Source organism: Salmo salar, chromosome ssa29 (genome assembly GCF_905237065.1).
Source record: "Salmo salar chromosome ssa29, Ssal_v3.1, whole genome shotgun sequence".
NCBI classification, from domain to species: domain Eukaryota; kingdom Metazoa; phylum Chordata; class Actinopteri; order Salmoniformes; family Salmonidae; genus Salmo; species Salmo salar.
Window position 1 is genome coordinate 40,837,993 of NC_059470.1, and position 13,587 is coordinate 40,851,579.

General features: G+C 43.0%; 1 protein-coding gene across 1 annotated transcript in view; it reads left to right on the top strand.

Annotated features, from left to right (window-relative positions):
• Positions 1-400: 400 nt before the first annotated feature.
• LOC106590686 (type-1 angiotensin II receptor-like) overlaps positions 401-13,587 on the top strand; it is a 36,981-nt gene continuing 23,794 nt past the window's right edge. The window contains exon 1 of the mRNA XM_014181846.2: positions 401-640. The gene's annotated coding sequence lies outside the window, so the exon portion shown is untranslated. The remainder of the gene's footprint in view (positions 641-13,587) is intronic.

Below are 13,587 nucleotides of genomic sequence, written 5' to 3' on the forward strand. Positions count from 1 at the left end.
AGAGAGAGAACAGAGAGAACAGAGAGAGAGAGAGAGAGAGGACAGAGAGAGAGAGAACAGAGAGAGAGAGAACAGAGAGAGAGAGAAAACAGAGAGAGAGAGAGAGAACAGAGAGAGAGAGAGAGAGAACAGAGAGAGAGAGAGAACAGAGAGAAAGAGAGAACAGAGAGAGAGAGAAGAGTAGAGAGAGAGAGAACAGAGAGAGAGAGAACAGAGAGAGAGAGAGAGAGAGAACAGAGAGAGAGAGAACAGAGAGAGAGAGAGAGAGAGAGGGAGAGAGAGAGATAGAGAGAGAGAGAGAACAGAGAGAGAGAGAGAGAACAGAGAGAGAGAGAGAGAGAGAGAGAGAGAACAGAGAGAGAGGAGAGAGAGAGAACAGAGAGAGAGAGAGAGATGTTCTTCAACATAATAATAGCAGTAGAGGTGTGTAAGTATGGAAGGAGGGGGCTGTTGTGACCACTGTCAGTATCGCTGCTCTTCTCATTGGTCCAGTAGAGTTGAATCAGGAACAGCACCAGTCATCACTGGAACTGAAGTCTCTCTCTCATCCTCTCTTCCTCATTCCCTCTCTCTCTCCTTCAGATCTCTCTGTATCCCTCCATCTCTGAAGCGTCGGCAGGCCACCAGTTCACAGCCACAGGTATGAGCTTTTCCTCTCACCACCAGCAGCTTGCCATTAAGGACTTAACCTGTATCCCCTCTAACGTTTCCTCTCACCACCAGCAGCTTGCCATTATGGACTTAACCTGTATCCCCTCTAACGTTTCCTCTCTCACTACCAGCAGCTTGCCATTATGGACTTAACCTGTATCCCCTCTAACGTTTCCTCTCACCACCAGCAGCTTGCCATTATGGACTTAACCTGTATCCCCTCTAACGTTTCCTTCAACTTCAACATCATAAAATAATTGACACTTGTTAACTGATTCATAAATGGACATTATTAAAAAAGTTGTAAATTACAGTATATAGATATGGGAAAAAAAACGTTTTTTTAATTAAAGCTGTATTTTTCTGCCACCTATTGGACTGACTGTACCTTTCCTCTCATGTGAATGTCCTGTGTGGCCAGTGAGAGAGAGAGGTTTTGTTTTAGACAACATGATGTGAGTCTGTACAGTGAGTTCATGAGATCAAGGTGGAGTGTGAGTGTGTGTGTTTATGTGTGTGTATATGTGTGTGTGTTGGTGTGCGTGTGTGTTTTTATGTGTGTGTGTGTGTGTGTGCAATCTGAGTATATGGGAAAAACCAGCACTCACATGATAATTGTATAGAACATGACCCCTTCTTATAGACAGTATACAGTAGTGGATATATACAAGGCAGCTCTACCGTGGGTGTATGTACATAGAGCTTGTTATGTTGAACCCCAGAACCCCACAGAGAATATAACTCACATCCTGACCAACTGCAGTCCTGCTTTTAAAAAAAAAAAAATGTTTTAAAACTTACGGATCAGACCCTCTTTTTCAAATATCCGCCTAAAATGACCCAAATCTAACTGCCTGAAACTCAGGACCTGAAGCAAGGATATGTATATTCTTGATACCATTTGAAAGGAAACACTTTGAAGTTTGTGGAAATGTGAAATGAATGTAGGAGAATATAACACAATACATCTGGTTAAAGATAATACAAACCAAAAAAACGTGTTTTTTTTCAGCATCTTTGAAAAACAAGAGAAAGGCCATAATATCATATAGGAGTTTAGGCACAGTTTAGATTTTGGACACCAGATGGCAGTAGTGTGTGTGCAAAGTTTCAGACTGATCCAGTGAAGCATTGCAGTACTGCACAATATTTTATATCATGTCTGTCCAAATGTGCCGAATTGGTCAACTATAGAGAGCATACAAAAATGTTACGGTAATACAATGTAAAACAATGATAGATAATTAGCTTCCCTACAGAAAAGGCACTAACCTTCACACATCTAGATGGCTGGGCGGGGTGGGTGTGGAGCCAGTGACAGCAGGGGTTGAAACTGTAGAACCCAGTTCCTACATTTTAATATAAAAATTGATTTTTATCAAACAAAACTATGCTACATTTTATCTCTGGGACCCTCAGGATGACAAATCAGAGCAAGATTCCTGTCATTCTAGTCACATTAGCAACAACCGTCCCGGTATAGGAACACCGATCCCATAGCTTGATGATCTTCTCTGATGAAGGATTTCAACTACACAGACAGAGACACAGACACACAGAGAGAGAGAGAGAGAGAGAGAGAGAGAGAGAGAGAGAGAGAGAGAGAGAGAGAGAGAGAGAGAGAGAGAGAGAGAGAGAGAGAGAGAGAGAGAGAGAGAGACACACAGACACAGACACAGAGACAGAGAGAGACACAGAGACAGAGACAGAGACAGAGAGACAGACACAGAGAGAGAGAGAGAGAGACAGAGACAGACACAGAGAGAGAGAGACAGAGACAGAGACAGACACAGAGAGAGAGAGACAGAGACAGAGACAGACACAGAGAGAGAGAGACAGAGACAGAGACAGACACAGAGAGAGAGAGACAGAGACAGAGACAGACACAGAGAGAGAGAGACAGAGACAGAGACAGACACAGAGAGAGAGAGACAGAGACAGAGACAGACACAGAGAGAGAGAGACAGAGACAGAGACAGACACAGAGAGAGAGAGACAGAGACAGACACAGAGAGAGAGAGACAGACACAGAGAGACAGAGACAGAGACAGACACAGACACAGACACAGAGAGACAGAGAGAGAGAGAGAGAGAGAGAGAGACCAGGGGAGAACAATGAAAAGGGAGAGAGAGAAAGGTGGAGAGCAGGAGAGAACAATCGAAAGACAGAGAGAGAGAAAGGGGTGGCGAGACCAGGGGAGAATGATAGAAAGAGAGAGGGGGAGTTCATAGAATGTCATATATTAAATAGCATTACTGTCCTGGAGGACGAAAGAACAGGTACATAGTAGCATTTACTGTCCTCTAAGAGGAAAGAACAGGCAAATCCTCTCTGGGCTAGGTGTCCAGCTAGCGTCCCACCATGACAACATCCGGTGAAACTGCAGAGCGCGAAATTCAAAATACAAAAAAAAACATTCATGAAAATACAAGTGTCTTTCATCGTTTAAAAGCTTAACTTCTTGTTAATCCAACCGCATTGTCAGATTTCAAAAAGGCTTTACGGCGAAAGCATATCATGCGATTACCTGAGGACAGCGCCCCACACCAAAATACTTTTTCAAACCAGCACAGGCGTCACAAAATCCCAAATAGCGATAAAATAAATCACTTATCTTTGAAGATATTCCTCTGTTTGCAATCCCAAGGGTCCCAGCTACACAATGAATGGTTGTTTTGTTCGATAAAGTCCTTCTTTATATCCCAAAAATGTCAGTTTAGTTGGCGCGCTTGATTTAGTAATCCACCTGTTCAACATGCATACAAACGATTCCAAAAAGTTACCGGTAAAGTTCGCCCAAACAAGTCAAACAATGTTTCTAATTAATCCTCAGGTATTCTAATATCTAAATAAATGATCAAATTTAAGACAGAGAATAGTATGTTCAATAGCGAAGATAAATAACGAAGAGTGCGCTTTCATTGACGCTCGCAACATGCCTACTTTTCTAATGGGGGACACCGTGGAGAAACTATAAATACTTGTTCATTTTTTTTTTTAAAACAAGCCTGAAACCTGTTCTGAAGACTGTTGACATCTAGTGGAAGCCATAGGAACTGCAATCTGGGAGGTTTTCCTTTGAAAATCCCATAAACAAGCATTTGAATGGGCTGTGACCTCAACAACAACATAAATTCCAGATGGATTCTCCTCAGGTTTTCACCTGCCATATCAGTTCTGTTATACTCACAGACATTATTTTTAGAAACATCACAGTGTTTTCTATCCAATACTACCAATGAAATGCATATCCTAGCTTCTGGGTAACAGGCAGTTTACTTTGGGCACGTCATTCATCTGAATTTCCGAGTACTGCCCCCTAGCCCTAAAAAAAATATATTATTACTGTCCTAGAGGAGGGATTTTACATGCCTGTTGGCAAATGTTTCTACCCCAGTGAAACCATTGGTGTTCGTTTAATACAAGGGAGGACTAATATATTTTTTAATGAGCAGGGCCTTGTTTCTATCACAGCATATTGGATGACTGTCATTCATATTCTATTCACCCAGTTCAATGTAACATCGATAGGTTTAGGGTACTACATGATACTCAAATAGTCCCTGTACCCATCACGAGGTTGCTACAACCTAGCCTACGAATGAAAGTTTACCACGTAGGTGCACACAGGTCGAGAGACATTTTTGTAATCAAGGTGACAGACAGCGACACATTCAATACGGCCTTACACACTCTGGCCTGCATCTATCTGATCTAAGGTGTAATCATTAGTCCCAACAGTTGCAAACGAGAGTTTCTATTCTGCAAAGTCGGGTATGTTTATCCCCGTTTCGTTTCGTTTTCTTCCGTTTCAGAAAAGTTTATTCAACAGAATTGGCGGAATGAATACACCCCTGATTTCCACTGCTTATCCTTAATTTCTTTAAGACGTGAATTAGTTCAAAACTGTTCTACTACTCACCACATTTTATGCACTGCAGTGCTAGCTAGCTGCAGCTTATGCTTTTAGTACAAATATTTAGTTTTGCTAATAATTTGGACATCCATCTATCTTTTCATTTTTTTTTTTTTTTTTTGCTTGTTAAAACAAAATCTCTTTCTCTGAACAATTGTATTAGTATAAAATAATATAATTTCCCCTTTTTCAGTGTACAGTATAGCTCGGTATTTGTGTTGTAAACTGTATTTTGTTGCTCATCTTTATCAAAAAGGTACCAATAATTATGAAGGTGACTGTATATGGATGTCTGACAGCTGCTGGAGTTTCAGAACAGTGGAAGTGAATTATTTTTTATTTTTTTATGTGTGTGGAAATTTCCGGCCAATGAGAATGCCAGTGGGATTTTTCAATATTATCTTAATTATATAGTATGATGTCATTTTGAGTTCATCCTGGTTACACAGTATTCCAAACGTTGTCATTTTTGGCTCCTTCAAAACGTAAAAAAAAAAAAAAGGTTTTCTTATTCTCGCTTCATGATTTCAAATTTACAGCACCTCCGCTGGTAAAATCATTAACAAAAGAAAAACAAATTTAAACCCTGATATCTGTGTTGCTTTATGGCAGCAACAGGTCTGGTGGAGGAAACTCTGTCTCAGAGAAATGTCATTAGTTTGTTTCCCTTGGCTCCCTACATCCTCTAGCGACAGCGCAGCAAGCCACAGCTGCACCTGATATGGTCGTAGCGTTCCAGTAGCTTTAAAAGGGAAATCTGCAGTGACTACATACATTTTAGGATTTACAAATGAATGGCATGTACCCATTTATTCTTGAAGAATATAGCTTGCATCTACAGTCTACGAATGTGAGAGTGGTTACATTTCTCCAGCCCCATCCCTTAGCTTTTTACCCAAAACAGTAACGGGGAAAATGCTTTGTTATTAATTAAACTGCTGATTGGCCATTAAATGCAGCAGGGCTGTTTCTGAAGGATACATCCACCCATGAAGACAGGCAGAATGGGAGAGGTACTGTAGCATCCACCCATAAAGACAGGCAGAATGGAAGAGGTACTGTAGCATCCACCCATAAAGACAGGCAGAATGGGAGAAGTACTGGAGCATCCACCCATAAAGACAGGCAGAATGGAAGAGGTACTGTAGCATCCACCCATAAAGACAGGCAGAATGGGTGAGCGACTGTAACATCCACCCATAAAGACAGGCAGAATGGGAGAGGTACTGTAGCATCCACCCATGAAGACAGGCAGAATGGGAGAGCGACTGTAACATCCACCCATGAAGACAGGCAGAGTGGGAGAGGTACTGTAGCATCCACCCATAAAGACAGGCAGAATGGGAGAGGTACTGTAGCATCCACCCATAAAGACAGGCAGAATGGGTGAGCGACTGTAACATCCACCCATAAAGACAGGCAGAATGGGAGAGGTACTGTAGCATCCACCCATGAAGACAGGCAGAATGGGAGAGCGACTGTAACATCCACCCATGAAGACAGGCAGAGTGGGAGAGGTACTGTAGCATCCACCCATAAAGACAGGCAGAATGGGAGAGGTACTGTAGCATCCACCCATAAAGACAGGCAGAATGGGTGAGCGACTGTAACATCCACCCATAAAGACAGGCAGAATGGGAGAGGTACTGTAGCATCCACCCATGAAGACAGGCAGAATGGGAGAGCGACTGTAACATCCACCCATGAAGACAGGCAGAGTGGGAGAGGTACTGTAGCATCCACCCATAAAGACAGGCAGAATTGGAGAGCGACTGTAGCATCCACCCATAAAGACAGGCAGAATGGGAGAGGTACTGTAGCATCCACCCATAAAGACAGGCAGAGTGGGAGAGGTACTGTAGCACCCACCCATAAAGACAGGCAGAATGGGAGAGGTACTGTAGCATCCACCCATAAAGACAGGCAGAATGGGAGAGGTACTGTAGCACCCACCCATAAAGACAGTCAGAATGGGAGAGGTACTGTAGCATCCACCCATAAAGACAGGCAGAATGGGAGAGGTACTGTAGCATCCACCCATAAAGACAGTCAGAATGGGAGAGGTACTGTAGCATCCACCCATAAAGACAGGCAGAATGGGAGAGGTACTGTAGCATCCACCCATAAAGACAGGCAGAATGGGAGAGGTACTGTAGCATCCACCCATAAAGACAGGCAGAATGGGTGAGGTACTGTAGAATCCACCCATAAAGACAGGCAGAATGGGAGAGGTACTGTAGCATCCACCCATAAAGACAGGCAGAGTGGGAGAGGTACTGTAGCATCCACCCATAAAGACAGGCAGAATGGGAGAGGTACTGTAGCATCCACCCATAAAGACAGGCAGAATGGGAGAGGTACTGTAGCATCCACCCATAAAGACAGGCAGAATGGGAGAGGTACTGTAGCATCCACCCATAAAGACAGGCAGAATGGTAGAGGTACTGTAGCATCCACCCATAAAGACAGGCAGAATGGGAGAGGTACTGTAGCATCCACCCATAAAGACAGGCAGAGTGGGAGAGGTACTGTAGCATCCACCCATAAAGACAGGCAGAATGGGAGAGGTACTGTAGCATCCACCCATAAAGACAGGCAGAATGGGAGAGGTACTGTAGCATCCACCCATAAAGACAGGCAGAATGGAAGAGGTACTGTAGCATCCACCCATAAAGACAGGCAGAGTTGGAGAGGTACTGTAGCATCCACCCATAAAGACAGGCAGAATGAGAGAGGTATGGTTGACCTGCAAGAGATTAAATCGCTGTATCCTATTGGAAGAGCTCAGGGCCCATATCCGTAAAGTTTCTCATAGTAAGAGTGCTAATCTAGGATTGGTTTAGCCTTTTAGGTCATAACGAATACGATTGTGTGGACAGATGGACTGGACCAGCACTCCTAGGCTGAGATGCTGTGTGAAAAACGGGCCCAGGTTATAAACTGTAGATGATGTACTTTGCTGTACGCAGCATTTACAAAGGTCAAAGTGAAGAGCAGCAGTTTCAAAATGTCCCAATAAAGTTGTGATGCCACCTTGTGGCTGAAAAACATCATCTCACTGCAGGTCAAACCGGTAGAAAGAAGACATCAGAAATGTGACTGTAACTCCAGTTCAGAGCCACGTAATACATATAGGCAATACAGTGACATCCATTTCGTATTTAGGAAATTACCCATGGTTTTCTTGGATGGTTTTACAGTAATTGAATTAACCAAACTCTAAAACTGATCCCAAGCCTGTAAAAAAAAAGCAGTCGTACCTTGAGTCTGTCTTTTCCAGCACCTATTTCTCATTTCATTCCACCGTAACTCTTTCATGAAACGTTATTAGTCAAATAAATATAATTTACATCAATATATGTGTAGCTGTTTAGTGATTCAGTAACAGTATTCCTTCAGGCTCTCGGTCACTAGATTAGCTCCACTAAAAACCAAAGTTTTAAACCTCAACCATCACGTATAAAGACCAACGGTTTAAACCTCAACCATCACGTATAAAGACCAACGGTTTAAACCTCAACCTTTACAACAAAACAAACACGAGGTAGGAAGATAATTTGTTTTCAACCACAATATTTCACATCATACATTCTATAATGTAGCTAAACCCATATGTAGCCTGAGGCTAATTTATAATGTAGCTAAACCCATATGCAGCCTGAGGCTAATTTATAATGTAGCTAAACCCATATGTAGCCTGAGGCTAATTTATAATGTAGCTAAACCCATATGTAGCCTGAGGCTAATTTATAATGTAGCTAAACCCATATGTAGCCTGAGGCTAATTTATAATGTAGCTAAACCCATATGTAGCCTGGGGCTAATTTATAATGTAGCTAAACCCATATGTAGCCTGAGGCTAATTTATAATGTAGCTAAACCCATATGTAGCCTGAGGCTAATTTATAATGTAGCTAAACCCATATGTAGCCTGAGGCTAATTTATAATGTAGCTAAACCCATATGTAGCCTGAGGCTAATTTATAATGTAGCTAAACCCATATGTAGCCTGGGGCTAATTTATAATGTAGCTAAACCCATATGTAGCCTGAGGCTAATTTATAATGTAGCTAAACCCATATGTAGCCTGGGGCTAATTTATAATGTAGCTAAACTCATATGTAGCCTGGGGCTAATTTATAATGTAGCTAAACTCATACGTAGCCTGAAGCTAATTTATAATGTAGCTAAACCCATATGTAGCCTGAAGCTAATTTATAATGTAGCTAAACCCATATGTAGCCTGGGGCTAATTTATAATGTAGCTAAACTCATATGTAGCCTGGGGCTAATTTATAATGTAGCTAAACTCATACGTAGCCTGAAGCTAATTTATAATGTAGCTAAACCCATATGTAGCCTGGGGCTAATTTATAATGTAGCTAAACCCATATGTAGCCTGGGGCTAATTTATAATGTAGCTAAACCCATATGTAGCCTGGGGCTAATTTATAATGTAGCTAAACCCATATGTAGCCTGAGGCTAATTTATAATGTCGCTAAACCCATACGTAGCCTGGGGCTAATTTACAATGTAGCTAAACCCATATGTAGCCTGAGGCTAATTTATAATGTAGCTAAACCCATATGTAGCCTGAGGCTAATTTATAATGTAGCTAAATCCATATGTCGCCTGAGGCTAATTTATAATGTAGCTAAACCACTATGTCGCCTGAGGCTAATTTATAATGAAGCTAAACACATATGTAGCCTGGGGCTAATTTATAATGAAGCTAAACACATATGTAGCCTGAGGCTAATTTATACTGAATTAAAATCCCCTATGTAGTCTGAGGCTAATGAAACTAAATGACTATGTAGCCTGATGCTAATTTATAATGAAGCTAAACAACGACGTAGACTGAGGCTAATTTTCCACAGCACACAGATTTGATGCTGGGAAAGTTTCCAGGGTGGGTCCTGTTTGTTGAGGTGTGTTGTGATTAGAAGTTCTCATGCTGGGTCCTTGGATCAAACAGCCTGAAACGTGGCGTGTCTTCACAGGGACTGGAGTGGTGGGGTCACAGCCCTTATCTTCGCTCTCTACTTCTCTCTCTACTTCTCTCTATCCCTCTCTCTATCCCTCTCTCTCTACTTCTCTCTATCCCTCTCTCTAGCCCTCTCTCTATCCCTCTCTCTATCCCTCTCTCTCTACTTCTCTCTATCCCTCTCTCTAGCCCTCTCTCTATCCCTCTCTCTATCTCTCTCTCTATCCCTCTCTCTATCCCTCTCTCTCTACTTCTCTACTTCTCTCTCTCTCTCTATCCCTCTCTCTATCCCTCTCTCTACTTCTCTCTCTATCCCTCTCTCTACCTCTCTCTCTCTATCCCTCTCTCTATCCCTCTCTCTATCCCTCTCTCTATCTCTCTCTCTACCTCTCTCTATCCCTCTCTCTATCCCTCTCTCTATCCCTCTCTCTATCCCTCTCTCCAACCCTCTCTCTACCTCTCTCTCTCTCTCTCTCTCTATCAATTTCAATTCAATTCAAGGGCTTTATTGGCATGGGAAAAATATATTTACATTGCCAATGCAATGTTCTCTCTCGCTCTCTCTCTGTCTCTCTCTCTCTCTCCCTCTCTCAATTCAATTCAATTCAATTCAAGGGGCTTTATTACCATGGGAAACATATCTTAACATTGCCAAAGCAAGTGAGGTAGACAATATACAAAGTGAAATAAACTATAAAAATGAACAGTAAACATTACACTCACAGAAGTTCCAAAAGAATAAAGACATTACAAATGTCATATTATGTATAAATACAGTGTTGTAACGATGTACAAATGGTTAAAGTACAAAAGGGAAAATAAATAAGCACAAATATGGGTTGTATTTACAATGGTGTTTGTTCTTCACTGGTTGACCTTTTCTTGTGGCAACAGGTCACACATCTTGCTGCTGTGATGGACACTGTGGTATTTCACCCAGTAGATATGGGAGTTTATCTGGTTTGTTTTCCAGTTCTTTGTGGATCTGTGTAATCTGAGGGAAATATGTGTCTCTAATATGGTCATACATTTGGCAGGAGGTTATGAAGTGCAACTCAGTTTCCACCTCATTTTGTGGGCAGTGTGCACATAGCCTGTCTTCTCTGCCTGTCTTCTCTTGAGAGCCAGGTCTGCCTACGGTGGCCTTTCTCAATAGCAAGGCTATGCTCACTGAGTCTGTACATAGTCAAAGCTTTCCTTAGGTTTGGGTCAGTCACAGTGGTCAGGTATTCTGCCACTGTGTAATCTCTGTTTAGGGCCAAATATCATTCTAGTTTGCACAGTTTTTTTGTAAATTCTCTCTGTCTCTCTCTCTGTCTCTCTCTATCTCTCTCTCTCTCTCTTTCTCTCACTCTCCCTCTCTATCCCTCTCTATCCCTCTTTCCGCCTCTTTCTCACTATCCATTTCTCTCTCTCTTTCTTTTTCTCTCTCTCTCTCTCTCTATCCATCCATCCATCTCTCTCTTTCTCTCTCTCTCTTTCTTTCTCCCCCTGTAGCTCAGATCTTAATGGTGTAGTTACCCAGGCATGCAGTCTTTATGAACACAATATCGTAACACATGACATAAACACTCTTCACACACACACACACACACAGAGAGAGAGAGAGAGAGAGACATTTGGATGGACCATTTGATGAACACTCTACAGTTTTACTGTTGCTATTCATTAGCTAAAGAGACGTTTAAAGAGAGGGGGATGAAATCCAGGGTATCTGTTTAATAATGTTTCAAAGGACATTTTTTGAATATTGAATAACGTCCAACATCTGATTTTGATGGCCTCCTGTTTTACAGAAATAGCATAAACTGGGCAGACGGGTTTAATGAGATGGTGTAGGTGTCACGATCGTCGTTAAGAACATTCAGACCAAAGCGCAGCGTGAAATCGGTTTCAACATTTTATTTGAGGTGAAACTTCAGCACAAAAACAAACAATAAAGAACAAACGAAACGTGACGTTCTGGAGTGCTCACAGGCAACGACACAAAAACAAAACAAGATCCCACAAAACACAGTGGGGAAATGGCTGCCTAAATATGATCCCCAATCAGAGACAACGATAAACAGCTGCCTCTGATTGGGAACCATACGAGGCCAACATAGAGAATAAAAGGCTCTCTATGGTCAGGGCGTGACAGTAGGGGGATGTGGGTTTAGGGTGTAGGGTGAATGCTTTTACGTTAGGGTTTAGGATGAACGCTGTAACGTTAGGGTGTAGTGTGAATGCTGTAACGTTAGGGTGTAGGGTTTAGGGTGAACGCTGTAACGTTAGGGTGTAGGGTGTAGGGTGAATGCTGTAATGTTAGGGTGTAGGGTGTAGTGTGAATGCTGTAACGTTAGGGTGTAGGGTGTAGGGTGAATGCTGTAATGTTAGGGTGTAGGGTGTAGTGTGAATGCTGTAACGTTAGGGTGTAGGGTGCAGGGTGAATGCTGTAACATTAGGGTGTAGGGTGTAGTGTGAATGCTGTAACGTTAGGGTGTAGGGTGAACGCTGTAACGTTAGGGTGTAGGGTGTAGTGTGAATGCTGTAACATTAGGGTGTAGGGTGAATGCTGTAACGTTAGGGTGTAGGGTGTAGTGTGAATGCTGTAACGTTAGGGTGTGGGGTGTAGTGTGAATGCTGTAACGTTAGGGTGTAGGGTTTAGGGTGAACGCTGTAACGTTAGGGTGTAGGGTGTAGGGTGAATGCTGTAACGTTAGGGTGTAGGGTGAACGCTGTAACGTTAGGGTGTAGGGTGAATGCTGTAACGTTAGGGTGTAGGGTGTAGTGTGAATGCTGTAACGTTAGGGTGTAGGGTGTAGGGTGAATGCTGTAATGTTAGGGTGTAGGGTGTAGTGTGAATGCTGTAACGTTAGGGTGTAGGGTGCAGGGTGAATGCTGTAACATTAGGGTGTAGGGTGTAGTGTGAATGCTGTAACGTTAGGGTGTAGGGTGAACGCTGTAACGTTAGGGTTTAGGGTGTAGTGTGAATGCTATAACATTAGGGTGTAGGGTGAATGCTGTAACGTTAGGGTGTAGGGTGTAGTGTGAATGCTGTAACGTTAGGGTGTGGGGTGTAGGGTGAATGCTGTAATGTTAGGGTGTAGGGTGTAGTGTGAATGCTGTAACGTTAGGGTGTAGGGTGCAGGGTGAATGCTGTAACATTAGGGTGTAGGGTGTAGTGTGAATGCTGTAACGTTAGGGTGTAGGGTGAACGCTGTAACGTTAGGGTGTAGGGTGTAGTGTGAATGCTGTAACGTTAGGGTGTAGGGTGAATGCTCTAACGTTAGGGTGTAGGGTGTAGTGTGAATGCTGTAACATTAGGGTGTAGTGTGTAGGGTGAATGCTGTAACGTTAGGGTATAGTGTGAATGCTGTAACATTAGGGTGTAGGGCGTAGTGTGAATGCTGTAACGTTAGGGTGTAGGGTGCAGGGTGAATGCTGTAACATTAGGGTGTAGGGTGTAGTGTGAATGCTGCAACATTAGGGTGTAGGGTGTAGTGTGAATGCTGTAACATTAGGGTGTAGTGTGAATGCTGTAACGTTAGGGTGTAGGGTGTAGGGTGAATGCTGTAACATTAGGGTGTAGGGTGTAGGGTGTATGCTGTAACGTTAGGGTGTAGGGTGAACGCTCTAACGTTAGGGTGTAGGGTGAACGCTCTAGGGTGTAGGGTGTAGGGTGAACGCTCTAACGTTAGGGTGTAGGGTGAACGCTCTAGGGTGTAGGGTGTAGGGTGAACGCTCTAACGTTAGGGTGTAGGGTGAACGCTCTAGGGTGTAGGGTGAACGCTCTAGCGTTAGGGTGTAGGGTGAACGCTCTAGGGTGTAGGGTGAACGCTCTAACGTTAGGGTGTAGGGTGAACGCTCTAACGTTAGGGTGTAGGGTGAACGCTCTAGGGTGTAGGGTGAACGCTCTAGGGTGTAGGGTGTAGGGTGAACGCTCTAACGTTAGGGTGTAGGGTGAACGCTCTAGGGTGTAGGGTGTAGGGTGAACGCTCTAGGGTTTAGGGTGAACGCTCTAACGTTAGGGTGTAGGGTGTAGGGTGAAC